This window comes from Pristis pectinata, chromosome 2 (assembly GCF_009764475.1).
Source record: "Pristis pectinata isolate sPriPec2 chromosome 2, sPriPec2.1.pri, whole genome shotgun sequence".
NCBI classification, from domain to species: Eukaryota; Metazoa; Chordata; class Chondrichthyes; order Rhinopristiformes; family Pristidae; genus Pristis; species Pristis pectinata.
This window is the reverse complement of record NC_067406.1, coordinates 140,674,114-140,693,191: the sequence shown is the minus strand read 5'-3', so window position 1 is coordinate 140,693,191 and position 19,078 is coordinate 140,674,114.

Below are 19,078 nucleotides of genomic sequence, written 5' to 3'. Positions count from 1 at the left end.
AAATGTATAGGGAAGAAAGAACTTACATTTATAGAACACTTTTCCCGTCTTTTGAGCACCATGAAACCCATGACAATTTAATTTTTCTGGAACTGCTGGCTGTGCAAACTCAGTATCCCCACTGTACATGGCACAATCTCACAAACAGATGACTAGCTAATCTCTCTCTTACACGACAGACTACAAGATGAATTGTCCAGTGGGACCCCAGTTTAAGTGAATGGCAGCTTTCCTTGTCAGTGTACTACCTCTTCACATGTGAACTTGTGCATTCGATTAGAACCAACTGGGAAACAGACTTTGGATGAAGAATTTTTAGCAATGTATTCTAATCTTACGGTCTGCAGAGAACACAGCATGACTTCCACTTAGGTAAAGGTGTACTGAAGTGAAATAACACAGAAGAACCTCACTTACAAATTCCATCCCTAAAAGGAGACACAAGAGACTGCAGACGCTGGAATCTGGAGCAACAAAAAATCTGCCGGAGGAACTCAACGGGTCGAGCAGCATCTGTGGGAGGAAAGGAATTGACGTTTCGGGTCTGACCTGAAATGTCAAAAACTCCTTTCCCCCCACAGCTGCTGCTCGACCTGCTGAGTTCCTCCAGCAGATTGCTTGTTGCTCCATTTCTGAAAGGGCTGTGGGATTCTGGGAGCTCCGAGGAACACCGACCAAGAAGTCAGTCTGTTTGCTTCATGAGCCCATTTATATCATTGTATTATATCCACAATTGACAACCCCATGGATTTTTAAAGTTCTGTCTCACTTCCAGAACATTAAGTCTCCACTCACTGGAATTGAACCCACATTGATAGTGAACAACTGACCTCCTGACTGTGCTCCTTGTACATGGTTGTCATCATCTCTGATCAATGATGATAACAGTTGTCACCAGACCAAACTCAAAAGCCCTTCCCACATACAAAGTTCCCACTTAAAACCACCATTGGTTTCTCTAAGCCAATCAGCTGTTACTTTTCCTTCTACTCTATAACTCGGTAGTCTTCAAACATCAAAGAGCAGAATCTTTGTTATTAGCTACCTGTGGTACCCGTGTAAAACCAACTGCTTGTAACCCTCTAGATTTGTCATTGAGCCTAGTTTCCAGGTGACTGTGTGTTTGGTACAGTACCTGGGCCTTTATACTGCCATTTTGGGATCAGTAGAGAATAGTTCAAGTCAAAGTGAGTTAATTGCCATATGAACAAGTACATGTATGCACAGGTGCAATGAAAAACTTACTTGCAGCAGCAGCACAGGCATATGACATTAGAGACACAACTTTCACAAGAGAAACATAAATTAAACACAAAAGAAAACAATTAGAATGAAAAAAGCAAGTCCATTGTAATGCATAGTGGTCATAGTGTTGCTGTACTGAGGTAGTGATTAGGGTTGTGCAGGTTGGTTCAGGAACAGAATGGTTGAAGGGAAGTAGCTGTTCTCGACCTGGTGGTGTGGGACTTCAGGCTTCTGTACCTCCTGCCTGATGGTAGCTGCGAGAAGATGGCACGGCCCAGATGGTGAGGAATCTTTGACGATAGATGTCGCTTTAGTTAGATACTTTCAATGGTGGGGAGGGATGGACCTGTGATGTATTGGGCTGAGTCCACTACTCTCTGCAGTTTCTTACATTCCTGCACATTCATATTGCTGTACCAGACCTTGATAAAACCTCTGTAATGTGTAATAAACTTTGAAGCAGGCAAGATGTCTTCAAACATTGATATGTGGGACTCAGGACAGCAGCCTGCCTGGCACAATGACTGTGGGCATCACAGAGTACTGGCAGCACCTGCTCCACATGTGGACAGACCACCCAGATCTGACGGTCTATCTCACCACCCACTATTGGTTGTGATAGAAGCTGCTATTTCCCTTTCTCTGTTTGATTGCTCTTGCCAGCCCAGAGATGTCTCCATGGTAACAAGCACAGCAATGGTTCTCACTCATCATGCCACCAAGGATGCTTCTCTGAGCCCCACATCTCTGCAAAGAGCAGCTACATCACTTGCCTAACACCAACCAGATGAAGGGTCCTGACCCAAAACATTGACTGTTCATTTCCCTCCACAGCTGCTGCCTGACCCGCTGAGTTTCAGCAGTTTGTTTTTTACATCAACCCTCACAGACAGCGTCTCCGCACTCTGCTGTTGGGCAATTCATTGCAGGGGAACAGGTTGGCACCAGGTTCCTAGCACTATAGTCCAGTCAGTAACACATCTCTCTCTCTCTGGGACAGGCATGGTCGTGTAACGGTTAGCGTAACGCTATTACAGCACCAGCAACCTGGGTTCAATTCCAGCCGCTGTAAGTAAGGAGTTTGTACGTTCTCCCTGTTTCTGCATGGGTTTCCTCCTGGTGCTCCGGTTTCCTCCCACATTCCATTCCAAAGACGTACGGGTTAGGAAGTTGTGGGCGTGCTATGTTGGCACCAGAAGCGTGGCGACACTTGCGGGCTGCCCCCAGAACACTCTACGCAAAAGATGCATTTCACTGTGTGTCTCGATGTACATGTAATAAAGAAATCCTCTCTCTCTCTCTCTCTCTCTCTCTCCCCCCCCCCCCCCCCCGGGAATGCATCCGAGACTAAGAAAGCTATAAATGTAATTGTGATTTAGTTTTTCAGCACCTTCTACGGATGGAAAAGGTTTAGAGAGATATGGGCCAAACGCTGGTAAATAGGAGTTTCCCAGAAGGGCATTTCGATTGGCATTGCCGAAGAGTCTGTTTTCACACTATTATTTGACAATTCTATGACCCTGTGACACTTTTCAAACTTTGTTTCAGGTGCAAGCAACTTTTTTCTTCCTTTTATCTTAGTTACTTATGATACAGAACATTTTTCTGCCCTACCTCCCATGGTGCACTTAAATAATCCATTTATTTTCTCTCCTCCCCAAAAGAAATGCTCTTTACATAATTATGAAGAATATTTATGGGTTATTATTCCCCATGGTGGATTTGAAATTTGGCAGTGAAATGTCTCATAACATTTCCCTCCCAAACCTGCCACACACATAGAGCAACACAAAATTATCTTCATCCTTTAAAGGACGATTAAAAAACTTTTTCTTAAACTGCGCAGAGGGATGTAATTGATGACATCTCTTTAATTTGGGGATGCCTGGCGTGGCAGTTCCCCAGCGAGGGAACTAAACCAACTCAACAAGACTGCCAATGGATGTCTACTTTCTTCTGTTTTTTTTAATTTACATCGTGGTAATAGGCCCTTCCGGCCCAACGAGTCCGCGCCGCCCATTTTAAACCCAAATTAACCTACCCGTACGTCTTTGCAATGTGGGAGGAAACCGGAGCACCCGGAGGAAACCCACACAGACACGGGAGAACGTGCAAACTCCTCACAGACAGCGAAGGGAATTGAAACCCGATCGCTGGTGCTGTAATAGCGTCGTGCTAACCACTACGCTACCGTGCCGACCTTTACTGGGAGGTTCGCAAACACTGCTTACCTGTCTGTGCAGTGAAAAACTTGCACGTAGGTGCTTCACGTGCATAAACACGATGGGCTGAAGGGCCTGTTTCTGTGCTGTATGACTCCACGGCCCTTTTTCTTTTATTTTATTACTGTTTATGGGAGATTTCTGTGCCAAAATTTCCTCATTTTCCTACTTAACAGCTGTGACTCCATTTCAAAAGCACTTTAACATCCGTGAAATGTTGCAAGGTGTTCAAAGGAAGAGGGGGCTTCTTTACAACCAAGCAAGATGACAAAGAGGGAAAATGGATGGCTACTTTCATCTGGTTTACTGGGAGGTTTGCAAACACTGCTTACCTTGACCGTCTCCCATTCCTTTCACAAGTACTGTCTATCATTTACATATCAATGGTTCAGGAGGAGCTCCACAGTAATCATCTGAAACGGATGAAGGCACCATTAAAACAGAGGCCAAGGGGGTTGTAAAATAAAATCCAAGCTCTTTATTGATGACCAAGTATGTAATTAGTCAGACCAAATCAAGGCTCTAAACTTTAAGAGGCTGTTAATTGATCAATGAAGTGGAGAATGGAGATAGGAAATGGTGGCCCATGTGTGCTCCAGTGGGAGAAGTAAAGCCTACCATCATCCTGTCTCCAGACTGTCATCAAGTAATTGGTTGTCTGAACTTCACAATGTTGTTAATGATTTATGAAAATAACAACAACTTTTAGTTACATTGGCGCCTTTAATTGGCAAAATGTCCCACGATGTATCACAGGAGACATGCCAGACACAAATCAACACCAAACACATCAGGAGAAGTTAAAAGAAGTGAGCAAAAGCTCAGTGAAACAGATTTAAAGGAACATCTTAAAGGTGGAAAGTGGGGAGGAGAGGTTTGCGGAGGGGATTGCAGAGCCTGGGACCCAGGGAGCTGAAGGGATGGCCATCAGTGGTGGAGCAGGAAGGTCAAGAGACTGGAATTGGAGGGGGGGGGAGGTAGAGATCACAGGGGTTTGACGACTGGGGAGGATAGGGAGGACAAGGCCAGTGAAAGATGAGGGAAACAGGAAATACTGCTTTACTATGGGGGTGAACGAGATGGGTGGATGGACCAGTGTGAGATGGACAATGGGTTAGCAGAACTTTGGAAACCAAATTTACAGAGTAGAACAAAAGTGATTAGAGAGGATGTATTGGACTAGGCAGTCTAGACGTAAGAAAGGTTGATGAGGTACCTGATCCAAAGGTGGGACAGAATCGGGTGATGTTTCACAGTTGGAATTTTAGTGATGTTTGGGAGATATGTCATAGGTAATAATTTGAAAAGATTCTGAGGTATACGATTAATCTACACTGGAAAGACAGGGATTTATCAGAAATAGTCAGCATAGATTGGTTGGTGGGAGATCTCATCTGACTAATTTGGTGTAAGGAGTTGTTCCAGGTTTTTAAACAATTTCCATATTTCACAAAAATTGAACAGCCTGACTAAGTGAGACCATCATCTACTTGTGAAATAAACTGTCGAATCCTGTTTTTATACTTACATCAATGATAAGTATTAGGTACCAACATAACGTTGATCCCAAGGCTACATGCAGGGAGGTAGCAGGGAGAGGGGTGGCATTGCGGCAAGGGAATATCATCTGTAATGAAGATCGAAGACTGTAGCTCTTACTCATTGGGACAAGCTGTCTGACAACTCAGTAGCAGTCGAAGGCTCAACTCAGAGACTTACAAATGATATATGTTTACAACCAGAAGAGAGCGGACAGTAAATCTCTGGCATTATGTGAGCTAGCTGGGGGAGGTGGCGAAGGACGGTGTGTTGTCTGTACTCCACTTGATGACATCCTCCAGCTCACTAACCCTCTGTCTCCCTCCAACTCTGACCTCTTGACACACTTCCTTTACCCACCAATAACTTTTGTGTTGCCCAAGGCTCTGGAGTTCTCTCCCTAAATCTTTCTGATCTCTTTCTTTTCATCTTTTAAGATGCTTCTTAAAACTTTCTTTGATCTGGTGTTTTTCATCTGTTCTAATATCTCTCTGTTGTAAAAGGCCCTGAAGTTGTTTAAATGTGTGTCTGCATGGCAAACATCCGTGAAAAGGAATATCCAGAATTTAAGGAAAAGGGTTGAGCTCTCCCATCCACCAATGATAAACTATTGACTCCCACTGGCTGATCATCATGGACGTCCTTACAGTGAGAGACTGGTGCCAGGGAGGTAAACAAGACAGTGAGCAAAAGAGAGGTGGTCAAAAGCATGAAGGAAATTAGGAGAAACTATTTCCTCTGTTAATTAAAGAATACAGATATAAACTAGCTGTCAAAAAATGGTGGGAAGATTATCTTTTGGTAATGCTCCAAGGTATTGCAATCTGGAATGAACTGTTCACAAGAGAAGGGAGCAAACTCAATATAAAATATACAAAAGGAATTGAATGAAGATTTGAAAAGGAAAAGTAGAAGGGCAGGAGAGTGGGACTGATTGCAAATTCTTGCTGGCAAAGATCTGGTAAAGAGCAGGCTAAATTTCCTCTCTCTGAACTCTATGGTTCAACGGAAGCAGGATTAAAATGGATTTGAAGCAGCCCAAAGACAGCTGATTATCCTGAGTGATCTCTCTGGTGGATGGGAGTGTTCAGGGAGGGATGGTGGGCACACTCGTTTACACTAATCCTATATTAATCCTATTTTTTAATCCACCCTCTCACATTCCCATCAACTGCCCCCAGATCTGACCACTCACCTACACACTTGGGGCAAATTCCAGCAGCCAATTAACACCTACCCGCATGTCTTTTGGATGTGCGAGGAAACTGGAGCATCCAGGGCAAACCCATGGGGTCACAGGGAGAACATGCAAACTCCACACGGATGGCACCCAAGGTTAAGATTGACTGTGGTTCTGTGGTACTTCAAGGAAGTAGCTCTGCTTGCTACACCACAGTGTATCTACACTATGCCCATTTACCAACACTTGGTCCTTAGGTTTCTATATCCTCTATACCCTGGCGATTCAAGTGTTTGTCCAGATGCTTCTTAAATGTTATGAGAGTCTCTGCCTCCACCACCCCCTCAAGCAGTGTGTTCCTGATTACAACCACCCTCTGGGTAAAAACATTCTTCCTGAGGTCCCCTTGAAACTCCTCACTCCCCACCTTAACCCAACGCCTGCTGGTCTTCGACACCCCTACCATGAGGAAATGCTTCTCACTATCCACCCTATCTAAGTGACGTTGCTTGAGGAAGGAACGGTGTGGCACGGTAGTGTAACAGTTAGCGCGACGCTATTACAGCGCCAGCGATTGGGGTTCAATTCCCGTCACTGTGTGTAAGGAGTTTGTACGTTCTCCCCGTGTCTGCTTGGGTTTCCTCCGGGAGCTCCGGTTTCCTCCCACATTCCAAAGACGTACGGGTAGGTTAACATGGGTGGTGCGGACTCGTTGGGCTGGAAGGACCTGTTACTGTGCTGTAGAAATAATAAATAAATAAATAGATAAATGATTTTAAAAAAAGGAATACTTGCTGGGCCATCAGGTAGAACTCCTGTGCTCCAAGTGATAAGCAGAGGAATTCCTCCTGGAAACTTGGCTTACAATGGCCCCTCAGCCATCATCTAAGCCCTGTTTTTGTTTTCTTTCTGAAACACCAGTGAAAGGAGGAATAAAGGTCTTAAGTTTATAATGACGAACAAACAGCTTGCCTACTCCAAAGTGTCTCCTCACGTGTCCTAAGGCTTGTGCCTCGGCTACTTCTGTGAAGTGAGCAATTCTGTTAGCTTTGGAAGCTGTTCATCAGCATTTTCAAGGGTGTTGACGAGTATGTTGCCAACTGGGATTCACGAGGTTGCCAATGCAAACAGCTCTTGGGTGTTGCGATGAAATGGCCAAGCATGGAGTGCAGAAAGAAGCACACTTAATACATTGCTCGCTTTTGCTATTTGTGTCATTGCTTCCAACTGAAGGAAAGTGAAATTCATAGTTCTGTCTCTGCAGGAAGTAGGAGAATGCTGATATATTCCTATCAGCTGGGGGCAATAAATCTAAGATCATCATTAATAAATCCAACAGGCAATGCAGGAGAAACACCTTCACTCAGAGAGCGATGTGAATGTGGAACTCACTCCCATAAGGAATGCTGAGACAAATAGCTCTCTTATATTCATGTGGAGGCTGGATAATTTATTCAAGGGGTATGGGTATCCCTCAAGGCCAACATTTAATGCATATCCAAGGAAATAATTGTGAATTTCAGGAAGGGGAAGTTGGGAGAACACACACCAGTCCTCATTGAGGGTTCAGCGGTGGAAAGGATGAGCAGCTTCAAGTTCCTGGGTGTCAACATCTCAGAGGATCTATCCTGTGCCCAACACATTGATCCAATCATGAAGAAGACACGCCAGCGGCTCTACTTCGTTAGGAGTTTGAGGAGATTTGGTATGTCACCAAAGAATCTTGGAAATTTCTACAGATGTACGGTGGAGAGCATTCTGACTGGTTGCATCACCGCCTGGTATGGAGGCTCCAATGTGCAGGATCGAAAGAGGCTGCGGAGGGTTGTAGACTCAGCCAGCTCCATCACGGGCACAACCCTCCCCACCATTGAGGACATTTTCAAGAGGCGGTGCCTCAGGAAGGCGGCATCCATCACTGAGGACCCTCACCATCCGGGACATGCCCTCTTCTCATTACTACCATTGGGGAGGAGGTACAGGAGCCTGAAGAGCTACACTCAATGTTTCAGGAACAGCTTCTTCCCCTCCGCCATCAGATTTCTGAACAGTCCATGAACCTGTGAACACCACCTTGTTATTCCTCTTTCGCACCATTTATTTATTCATTTTTTGGTAATTTATAGTAATTTTTATGTCTTGCACTGTACTGTTGCCACAAAACAACAAATTTCATGACATATGTCAGTGATAACAAACCTGATTGTGATTGTAATTTTGATTCTGATTCCGTAATTGCTCCTGAATTCATAGTCAGAGTCACAAAGAGATAAAGCACTGAAGCAGCTCCTTTGACCCACCAAGACCAAGTGGACCATCAAGCAAACACTTTACTACACTAACCCTATTCTAACCCATTTTATTCTCCTCATTAAATCCCCCCAGGTTCTATCTTTACCTACACACTTGGGACAGTTTACAGCAGCCAATTAACCTACCAACCTGCACTGTTTGCACCCACCAGCCTGAAAGCATGTACCACCATGCTCAAGGACAGTTTCTATCCTGCTGTTATAAGACTATTGAACAGTCCCCTAGTACGATAAGATGGACTCAACCTCACAATCTACCTCATCGTGGCCTTGCACCTTACTGTCTGCCTGCACTGCACTTTCTCTGTAACTGTAACACTTTATTCTGGATTCTGTTTTTGTTTTCCCTTGTACTACCTCAATGCACTGATGTGATTAAATGATTAAATGATCTGTATGGATGGCATGCAAAACCAAGTTTTTCACTGTACGTGTGACAATAATAAACCAATTCACCAATTTACCCTTGCACTTTATTTATCCCCTGCACTCTAACTGCATCACTATATCCTGCATGCTGTTTTCTTTTTACTACCTTTATATAAATATGTATGGCATGATCTGTCTGGAAGTCATGCAAAGCTAAAGCTCTTCGCTGTATCTCAGTACATGTGACAATAATAAACCTATATCAATACCAGACTGGGTAAAGATGGTATGGCTCCTTCCATGTGGGATGTTAGTGAACTTTGTGGGCTTTAAAACAATCTAATATTTTCCTGGCCAATGTTACTGATGGTGGCTTTATAATTCCAAGTTTGTGGAGTGACCAGAAGATGATTTCAAGCTTCAAAGGGAACTGGTGGACGAAATTAATATTATTTTTACTGACTGGTGGATCCAGAACATAAGGATAAAGCCGAAAATTGAGAGCCAGGTCTTTCAGCAATTGATAGGAGGTGATTCAACATACAGATTTGCCAATTATTAATATTAAATCTGCAATGGTACATTTTTGACAATTAAAATATTAAGGGAAATGCAACATGGTGGTCTCCTCTTCTCATGTTAATATGATGTCAGCTTTACTAAATAGATACTGTTCTCGATCAATATTTTGCAAATCAGTTGTTTTAAGTTTATTTTTGATCTGAGGAAAGTTGATGGAGAGAGTGTGTATGGGGGCAGGGCAGGGAAGGTTTGATGGTATCTGACTATCTGTGAACTTGCTTGGATGAAGATTCCCAGCTTGTAAACCATTCCCAAGGCACACCAAGGTTGGTGCAAGAGTCCCACTCTCAATTCACCTCATGCTTTGAGCAAGGAGCAATACGACAAAATCAATGTTGACATGCTCTCTCAACAAAAAGTCTGATCTGACCACCTATCATTCCTTAGTCCCTTGTGGATGGGGATGCGATATAGAGACCAAATGAAGTTGTGAGAAAGAGAGTTGAAGGCTGACAAATTGCCCTTGTTGTTGAGTGTGGCACCAGACTAGCATTCTATACACACCTATCATGTCATATGGGCTCCCAGCAGACCATGAGAAAATAATGATGCTTATAAATATTAATCTAATAGACCCAACAAACAATCAGTGGATGCATGAAAAAACCTGAGCTATCTGAGTGTACAGTCCATTAGAGCAATGCAAGCAACAACACTCAAACTTTTGAAGTGATACTTAATGGTTGTGCCAATGCCTCAGGAGCTCATGACATTAAGAGGATGGACGATTTACTTAATGGAAGCCTTATTGATGAAATGCCTTCATAGTCATAGCTGGTAATTGGCTCCTTAGCAAATTATTGGAGGCAGGAATAATAAATCAAGTATTTGGTCTCACAGGCATGGTTCTTTTTGTCACAGGTTTTCTTTCATGATAGTGAATCAGTAAGCCCCCAAATGACTTCATACACTTCATGTCACCAGGCTTTTATAACTGCAGGTTGATTCTAGATAATGCTTGGGTTCAAAAATTCAATACAGCCTAATAGATTTCATGTCACAAAGCTCTCAACAGCCATAAGTTGTCTTTTGAATACTACTCTGTAACATTGCACTTGAATAGCCTAAAATAAGCTGAGGACTCATGCAAGAAGGTGCAGGGAACCAGCTTGTTGTTTTGAGCGTTACTGTTGTGACAGTCAGTTTATAAACCCTGGCACTCTCCCTCTGGGCAGCACTAGGTAAAATCAAATTTGCTCTCTGAAAGGCACAGAACAGATTGAATATAGCTCTAATTGAGCTGCAGAATAATACACTGTGTGTTGCATTGTAGAGCGATTCATGCCCTGGGTTATGTTTTGGGATTTGTGGCAATAGCAATAATTTGTTTTCACCTAAGGCTTTTGAGGTGGCACGGAAGCATAGCGGTTAGCACGACGTTATTACAGCGCCAGCGATCGGGGTTTGATTCCCGTCGCTGTCTGTAAGGAGTTTGTACGTTCCCCCGTGTCTGAGTGGGTTTCCTCCGGGTGCTCCGGTTTCCTCCCACATTCCAAAGACGTACGGGTAGGTTAATTTGGGTTTAAAATGGGCGGCACTGACTCGTTGGGCCAGAAGGGCCTGTTACCATGCTGTAAATAAAATTTTAAAAAAAATGCCAAGGTAGCCAACATGAGCCACAAAGTCCTTCCTATAACAGGGTGACCAAAACTGTACACAATACTCCAAGTGAAGCCTCACCAATGTCTTATATAACTGCAATATAACTTCCCAACTCCTAAACTCAATGCCCTGATTGATGAAGGCCAGCATGCCAAACGCCTTCTCCACCACTCTGTCTACCTGAGGCCACTTTCAGCGAACTATGCTCTTGTACTCCTTGGTCCCTCTGTTCCATAACACTCCCCAGGTCCCTACCATTCTCTGTATAAGTCCTACTCTGATTTGATCTCCCAAAATGCAATACCTCACATTTATCTGGACTTGCTTTGAGAGGGAATTCTGGAGCTCAGAGCCTTGACAGGTGAGGGTACACACTGTGTCCAATGTTTGCATTGGAGACCCACAACAGGGGACCATAAAGGGACCCACAACAGATCTGGAATATCAAAGCTGGGCATCCATGAGGCACTGTGGACCATCAGCGACAGCAGTAATGTACCCCACCACAATCTGTAACCTCATGGCCCAGCACATCCTTTGGTCTGCTGTTACTGTCACACCAGGGGATCAACTCTGGTTCAACGAGGAGAGCAGAAAATCATGCTGGAAACAGCAGCAGGCATAGCTATAAATGTCGAGTGAAGCTGCAACTCATGATTACATGCAGAAGCAGCATGCAGTGGACAGAGGTAGGAATCTCATAACCAATAGATCAGATCGAAGCTCTGCATGTCAAATCAAGGCGAGTTTATTGTCATGTGCACAAGTACAGTGAGGTACAGGTACAAGGAAAAGCTTGCTTGTAGCAGTATCACAGGCACGAAGGTGCAGACAATACACAGAATATAAATTATACATAAATTATACAAGACCGTGAAGAGAAAAAGACAGTGCAAAGTAAGACACTAATGCAAAAAAACCACAATCAGAGACCAGTCCGAGGTAGTGCAAGAGGTGATCCGTAGTGTTCCGTTACTGAGGTAGGGTTAGGGTTGTGCAGGTTGGTTCAAGAACCTGATGGTTATAGAGAAGTAGCTGTTCCTGAACCTGGAGGTGTGAGACTTCAGGATCCTATACCTCCTGCCCGACGGTGGCAATGAGAAGTGGGCATGACCCGGATGGATACAGTCCTACCTATTTCCAGTTATTACTGATGATGGACAATTAAATCAGTTGATTGGAGGAGGAGGCTCCAAGAACATCTCCATCCTCAATGCTGGTGGGACCCAGCCCAGGAAGTGCCGGAAACAAGGCTGAACTATTTGCAGCTACACTCAGCCAGAAGTGATGAGTTGATGATCCAATGCGGCTTCCTCCTGAGATCCCTACCATCACAGAAACCCAGCTTCATCCAATTTGCTTCACTCTGTATGATCTGAAGAGATTGTTGATACAGCAGAAGTCTATGGAGCTGGTTCCATACCTCAGCTGTAGTACAGAGGACCTGTGCTCTAAAACTAGCCGTATCTCTAGACAAGCTGTTCCAGTATGGTTACATCTACTTGACAATGTGAAAAATTGCTCACAAAAGTGGGACAAATCCAATCCAGCTAATTATTCTCCAATTAGTTTACTCTCAATCATCAACAGAGTGATAGAAGCCATCGTTGACAGGACTTATTCACCATCGCATAGACACTGATGACCAGTCTGGGTTTTACTGGGACCACTCATCTCCAGACCTCATTGTAGACTTGGTACAAAGCTGAATATCAGAGGTGAGGTGAGAGGGACTGCCCTTGCCATCAAGGCAGCAGTTGACCCAATGAGGCATAAAAGTGACCTGGTAAAACTGATTTCAGTGGGCGGGAAGGAGAAAACACTCTAATGGCTGGAGTCATGCCTCGCACAAAGAAAGATCGTTGTGGTTGTTGGAAGTTAGTAATCAGTGACCTCCTGGCGATGTCTGCAGATTGCACCACGTCCAAAGTCATTTGCAGCTCCTCAGTCAATGAACAACTCCATACCTACATACAGCAAGACCCGGACAATATTTAGTATGTGCTGATCAACATTCAGGACACAAACGTGCCTGGCAATGACCATCTCCAGTAGGAGCGTCTAACCACCTGTCCTTCACATTCAAGAACATTGCCATCACCGAATTCCCCCACCATCAATATCCTGGAGATCTTCATTGACCAAAAACTCAATAACGTTACCAGCACAGAATCCACAGTGGCACAGCAGGTAGTGCTGTTTCCTCACAGCTCAGTGTTGAGTTGAATCCTGACCTCTGGTGCTATCTGTGAGCTCAGTAATATAATATAAATACAGCGGATACAAGAGCAGGGCAAAGCGTGGGTATCCTGTGGAGAGTGTCTCATTTTCTGACACTCCAAAGCCTTTTCACAGTCTGCAAGGTACGAGTCAGGAGTGTGACTGAATACTCTCCACTTGCCTGGATGAGTGAGCACCATCAACTGTCAAAAGGATCAACATCATCCAGGGCAAAGCAGCCCAGCTAAATAAATATCAACCCACCAAAGCATTCATTCCCTCCATCACCGGCACACTGCGACTGCACTGTGTACTATCTACAAATTTACTGCAGTTACTCACCCAAATGCTACTCCAAAAGGATATCCCAAACCCACAACCTCTCCGCTCAAGAAGGACAAGGGACACAGGTGCAAGGGAACACCACCACTTGCAGATTCCCCTCCAAATCGCTTACCATTCTGACATGGAAATATATCTCCGGTCTTTCACCTTCACAGAGTCTAAACCTCCCTGTCTAATAACCTTGTGAGCGCTCCTTGATCAAAAGAACTGCAACACCACCACCTTCCCAGGGGCAATAGGGAGGGACAATAAATACTTACTGGAAATGGCCTGTTCCTGAGAAGTTAGGAATAGGAGGGATCAAGACGTTAGATGGGCTCTTGCAACTGCTCACCAGTGAACACCAGCTCCTGAACTTGTGAAGAAAGATAGGTCATTGATTAAGCATCCAAATTCTAACTTTTAAATAGTTCTATCCTTCTCTATAGTTTCACAAAGGACAACTGCTTTGCAATCTCATTTGTCGTTGTAAGCTGTATTGATAAAAATAATTCCATTTGAACTTTACCAGTTCTCCTGCACAAAGAGAACACAGGCAGCATTTTTTTCCCCAGAGGTCAGAGACCTTTTCCCCTTCGGCTATTCCACCAGTACTCCAGTTCCCTGCTGCAAGTTGCTGTTGAATCTGCTCCCGCTGTCCTTTCAGGCAGCGCTCCCAGATCACAGCAGCCTGTTTTGTCTTCAAACAGTTCCTCTCATTCTGGCCATAGAGGCTCCTGAAGTACAACCCTCCCCTCCAGGTAAGTGTGAGCTCTGGGAAGATTTTATAAAGCACATTAAAAATTCCATTGTCATCTATTCATGATTAATAAACATAACGTGCAACAATTACCTGTTCCTTTTACAGGGTATAGTGCCCTGATCAACGATTTTCAGAGTCTTGTGGTTTGTTTTAATGCTGTGTTTGGTTCTGTAAATCTCAGTTAGCTTACAAAGGCTGGGAATCAGAAAGTGTCCTTCAGAACTGAGCCGAAACAATGTGTTGTCAGCTACAAATGCATGTTAATGAAATCTGGACACCCCTAATGATTCGCCAGCAATGTCACTACAGCAAGTGGGAATCACAAATTCCTTGCCCTCATCATTCAACTAGTCAAGTGAGGAGTGTTGCAGGCAAGTTCAACTCATCTATCACCAAAGGACACCGCAAACCCAAAAAGCTCTGTTTCGATTGTTTTAATGAAGCAGTAACTTTTGTTTTTTAAAAAAAATCCCTGCATGAAGGCAAAAGAAGACATTTTCTTGGAATCTTTCAGTTGCTTTAATTTTAGGATCAAATCTCCCGCAGTAACCTGCAGAACAAAATGAACAGCTTTTCTGAGCCCTTCTCCCATGTTCCATAATATCAGTGAAGATATTTTCTGTCGGTCAGGAAGGGAGAGAGTCAACAGCAAAAAATAAAGTGACTAAGCAGTCAAGGAAAAGCAAACAGAGAGATAAGAAAAGCCAATTCTGGAGATATCTTTCTTATTTTAAGAATGCAATGAAGAGCAGCACCCAGCTGTCAGACAACCTGGTGTTTGTTCAGGTTTTTTTTTAATCAGCCCTCATCTGCAGGCAGACGCCAACACCCTGGTCATAACTCACCCCAATATAAAATGTTTAATTGCTTAAGCACTTCAGTGCCATTGGATCTGGAAGTTCCTAGATTTCCTTCACTTTGCTCTCTTTTAATTTCTTAAGAATACAAAGAGAAATGAGACTCTCTAGGGGATGTCAAATGTTTGTTCTAAGATTGTTGGGATTTCCTTCCCCCCACCCTCACTACTTCATGATGAACCTCTTCTAAGTGTTTCCAGAATATAATGGCTCCATTAGCTTGCTAACCTGTTAACAGAGGTGTGTGTGGGGCGGTGGGGGTGGGGGGGGAGGTGTCATATTTACAGGCTATTAACTTACTAGAAGAGCAAAGAGAGAAGAAAGCAGCTGGGGGTAGAATCATGGATGTTACTGTGGCAGAGAATAGTTGCAACAGAGGCAGTGGCCATTTGTATTATGTCTTGCACTGTACTGCTGCTGCAAAACAACAAATTTCACAACATATGTCAGCGATAATAAACCTGGTTCTGATTCTTATTCTAGTTAAAATGAGGAAGACAAAGGTCTATGAAGAGAAAATGGGGTGGTACGATTCTAAAGATAACATGAGCTTTGTTAATATATTATCAAACCGAATACTGCCTTGTCAACATAATACTGCACTTATAAAGCACATAGTGAAGTGGCCCAAGATGTTTCACAGGTGAGTTGAAACAAAATTTGATTCCTGACGTGAACACAAAGACCAGAACTTGGTCAAGGGTTTAGGACGCATCTCAAAGGAAAGAAGAGAGGCTGAAAGTTTGAAGATAGAATTTTGGAGCTTCGAGCCTCAGCTGTGGAAGTGACTGCCACCAGAGGTGGGGTGATTCAAAGTGGGAGTGGGCAAGAGTTGAAAATTGTTGCATTTAATCCTGACTGCCTGCGTGGAGTTTGCATGTTTGGAGCTTCCATGATCCCCTGTAACTGCGTGGGTTTCCTCCGGGTGCTCTGGTTTCCTTCCACATTCCAACATCGTGCAGGTGGGTAGGTTAATGAGCCACTGTACATTACCCACTGTGCAGATGAGTTGTAGAACCTGGAGAGGTTGATGGGAACGTGGGGAGAACAATATGGGACTGGTGCAGGATTAGTGTGAATGGGTGCTTACTGCTCTGTGCAGACTCAGTGGGCCAAAGGGCCTGTCTCTGACTCTGTAGATCCCATTGGTCCGTGGCTGGAGGAGATACAGGCACAGGGAGAGAGTGAGACCATGAAGGGATTTGAAAGCAAGAATGAGAATTTTAAAATCAAGGCATTAATTTTAAGCTAGGTCAACAAGCAACAAGAACGAGACTTGGAGGTTAAGGCAATAGTTGTGAAGCTTTGTATAGTGTCAGCAGATCAGCCAGGAGAGCACTGAAAGAGTTAAACGTACACCATTATATTGATGAAACAATGTATTCTCAATGGCAGCTGTTGTGAAAAGTCAAAGTCAAAGTCGAGTTTATTGTCATATGAACAAGTCCATGTGTGCACAGGTGCAACGAAGAACTTACTTGCAGTAGCATCACAGGCACATAGCATCAGATAAGCAGCATTCACAAGAAATACATAAATTAAACATAAATTATACAATTTTTATACACAATTAGAACAAAAAAAGTCCATTTTAGTGTAAAATGCCCCATTCTGATGCATTGCAGGAGAAATAGAATGAAAAGATCTGCATTGCTGTAGCACCCATCACACCCATTTCAGGACATTCTAAAGTGCTTTACAGAAATGGAATATCTTTGAAGTGGAGCCAGTTTGAAATGTAGCATGCACGTTGCAAGCTCACGTAAACAGCAAGGTGAAGATGACCCAATGACCCAAATGACTCATTGATTAGTTATTGACCAGGACACTGGACAGAATTCCTTTTTTGCAGTTATTCCTACTGGATCTCTTAACTCCACTGGAAAGAGCAGTGTTATGGGACATCAGGACGATGAACTCTCTGGATTATGCAACACTCCTGTCGTTTGGCACTGGAGCCTAAACCGAGATTATTTTTGGTATTGGTATTGGTTTATTATTGTCAGTTGTACCAAGGTACAATGAAAAACTTGTCTTACAAACTGATCGTACAGGTCAATTCATTACACAGTGCAGTTACATTGAGTTAGTACAGAGTGCATTGATGTAGTACAGGTAAAAACAATAACAGTACAGAGTAAAGTGTCACAGCTACAGAGAAAGTGCAGTGCAATAAGGTGCAAGGTCACAACAAGGTAGATTGTGAGGTCATAGTCCATCTCATTGTATAAAGGAACCATTCAATAGTCTTATCACAGTGGGGTAGAAGCTGTCCTTAAGTCTGGTGGTACGTGCCCTCAGGCTCCTGTATCTCCTACCCGATGGAAGAAGAGGGAAGAGAGAATGTCTCGGGTGGTTGGGGTCTTTGATTATGCTGGCTGCGACACCAAGACAACGAGAGGTAAAGACAGAGTCCAAGGAGGGGAGGCTGGTGTCCGTGATGCGCTGGGCTGTGTCCACAACTCTCTGCAGCTTCTTGCAGTCCTGGGCAGAGCAGTTGCCGTACCAAGCCGTGATACATCCGGATAGGATGCTTTCTATGGTGCATCGGTAAAAGTTGGTGAGAGTCAAAGGGGACAAACCACAGAACCATAGAACCATAGAACCATACAGCACAAATCAGGCCCTTCGGCCCACCATGTTGTGCCATCTATCAAACCACCCTCACACTATCTAACCCTTCCCTCCTGCATATCCCTCTATCTCACATTCCTCCATGTGCCTATCCAACAAACTCTTGAACCTGTCCAATGTATCTGCCTCCACCACCACCCCAGGCAGTGCATTCCATGCACCAACCACTCTCTGGGTGAAAAACCTCCCCCTGACATCTCCCCTGAACCTCCCACCCATAACCTTAAAGCCATGCCCTCTTGTCTTGAGCATTGGTGCCCTGGAAAGGAGGCGCTGGCTGTCCACTCTATCTATTCCTCTCAATATTTTATATACCTCTATCATGTCTCCTCTCATCCTCCTCCTTTCCAGTGAATAAAGCCCGAGCATCTTAAGCCTTTCCTCATATTCCATACGCTCTAATCCAGGCAGCATCCTGGTAAATCTCCTCTGCACCCTCTCCAATGCCTCCACATCCTTCCTATAATGAGGCGACCAAAACTGAACACAGTACTCTAAGTGTGGTCTAACTAGAGTTTTGTAAAGCTGCATCATCACTTCGCGACTCTTAAACTCAATCCCACGATTTATGAAAACTAACATCCCATAGGCCTTCTTAACTGCTCTATCTGTCTGTGAGGCAACTTTCAGTGAACTGTGAATATGAACCCCCAGATCCCTCTGCTCCTCCACACTGCCCAGAATCCTGCCATTTACCTTGTAATCTGCCCTGGAGTTTGTCCTTCCAAAGTGTACCACCTCACACTTCTCTGGATTGAACTCCATCTGCCACTTGTCAGCCCAGCTCTGCATCCTATCAATACCCCTCTGTAAGCTCCGACAGCCCTCCACACTATCCACAACACCGCCGATCTTAGTGTCGTCCGCAAACTTACTAAGCCAGCCTTCCACCCCCTCATCTAAGTCATCTATAAATATCACAAAAAGTAGAGGTCCCAGAACCGATCCCTGCGGGACACCACTAGTCACTACCCTCCAATCCGAGGGCACTCCTTCCACCACAACCCTCTGCTTTCTACAGGCAAGCCAATTCCTAATCCACACAGCCAAGCTTCCCTGGATCCCTTGGCCTCTATGACCTTCTGAAGAAGCCTACCATGAGGAATCTTATCAAACGCCTAACTAAAATCCATATAGACCACATCCACCACACTACCCTCATCAATCTTCCTCATCACCTCTTCAAAGAACTCTATCAGGCTTGTGAGGCAAGATCTTCCCTTCACAAA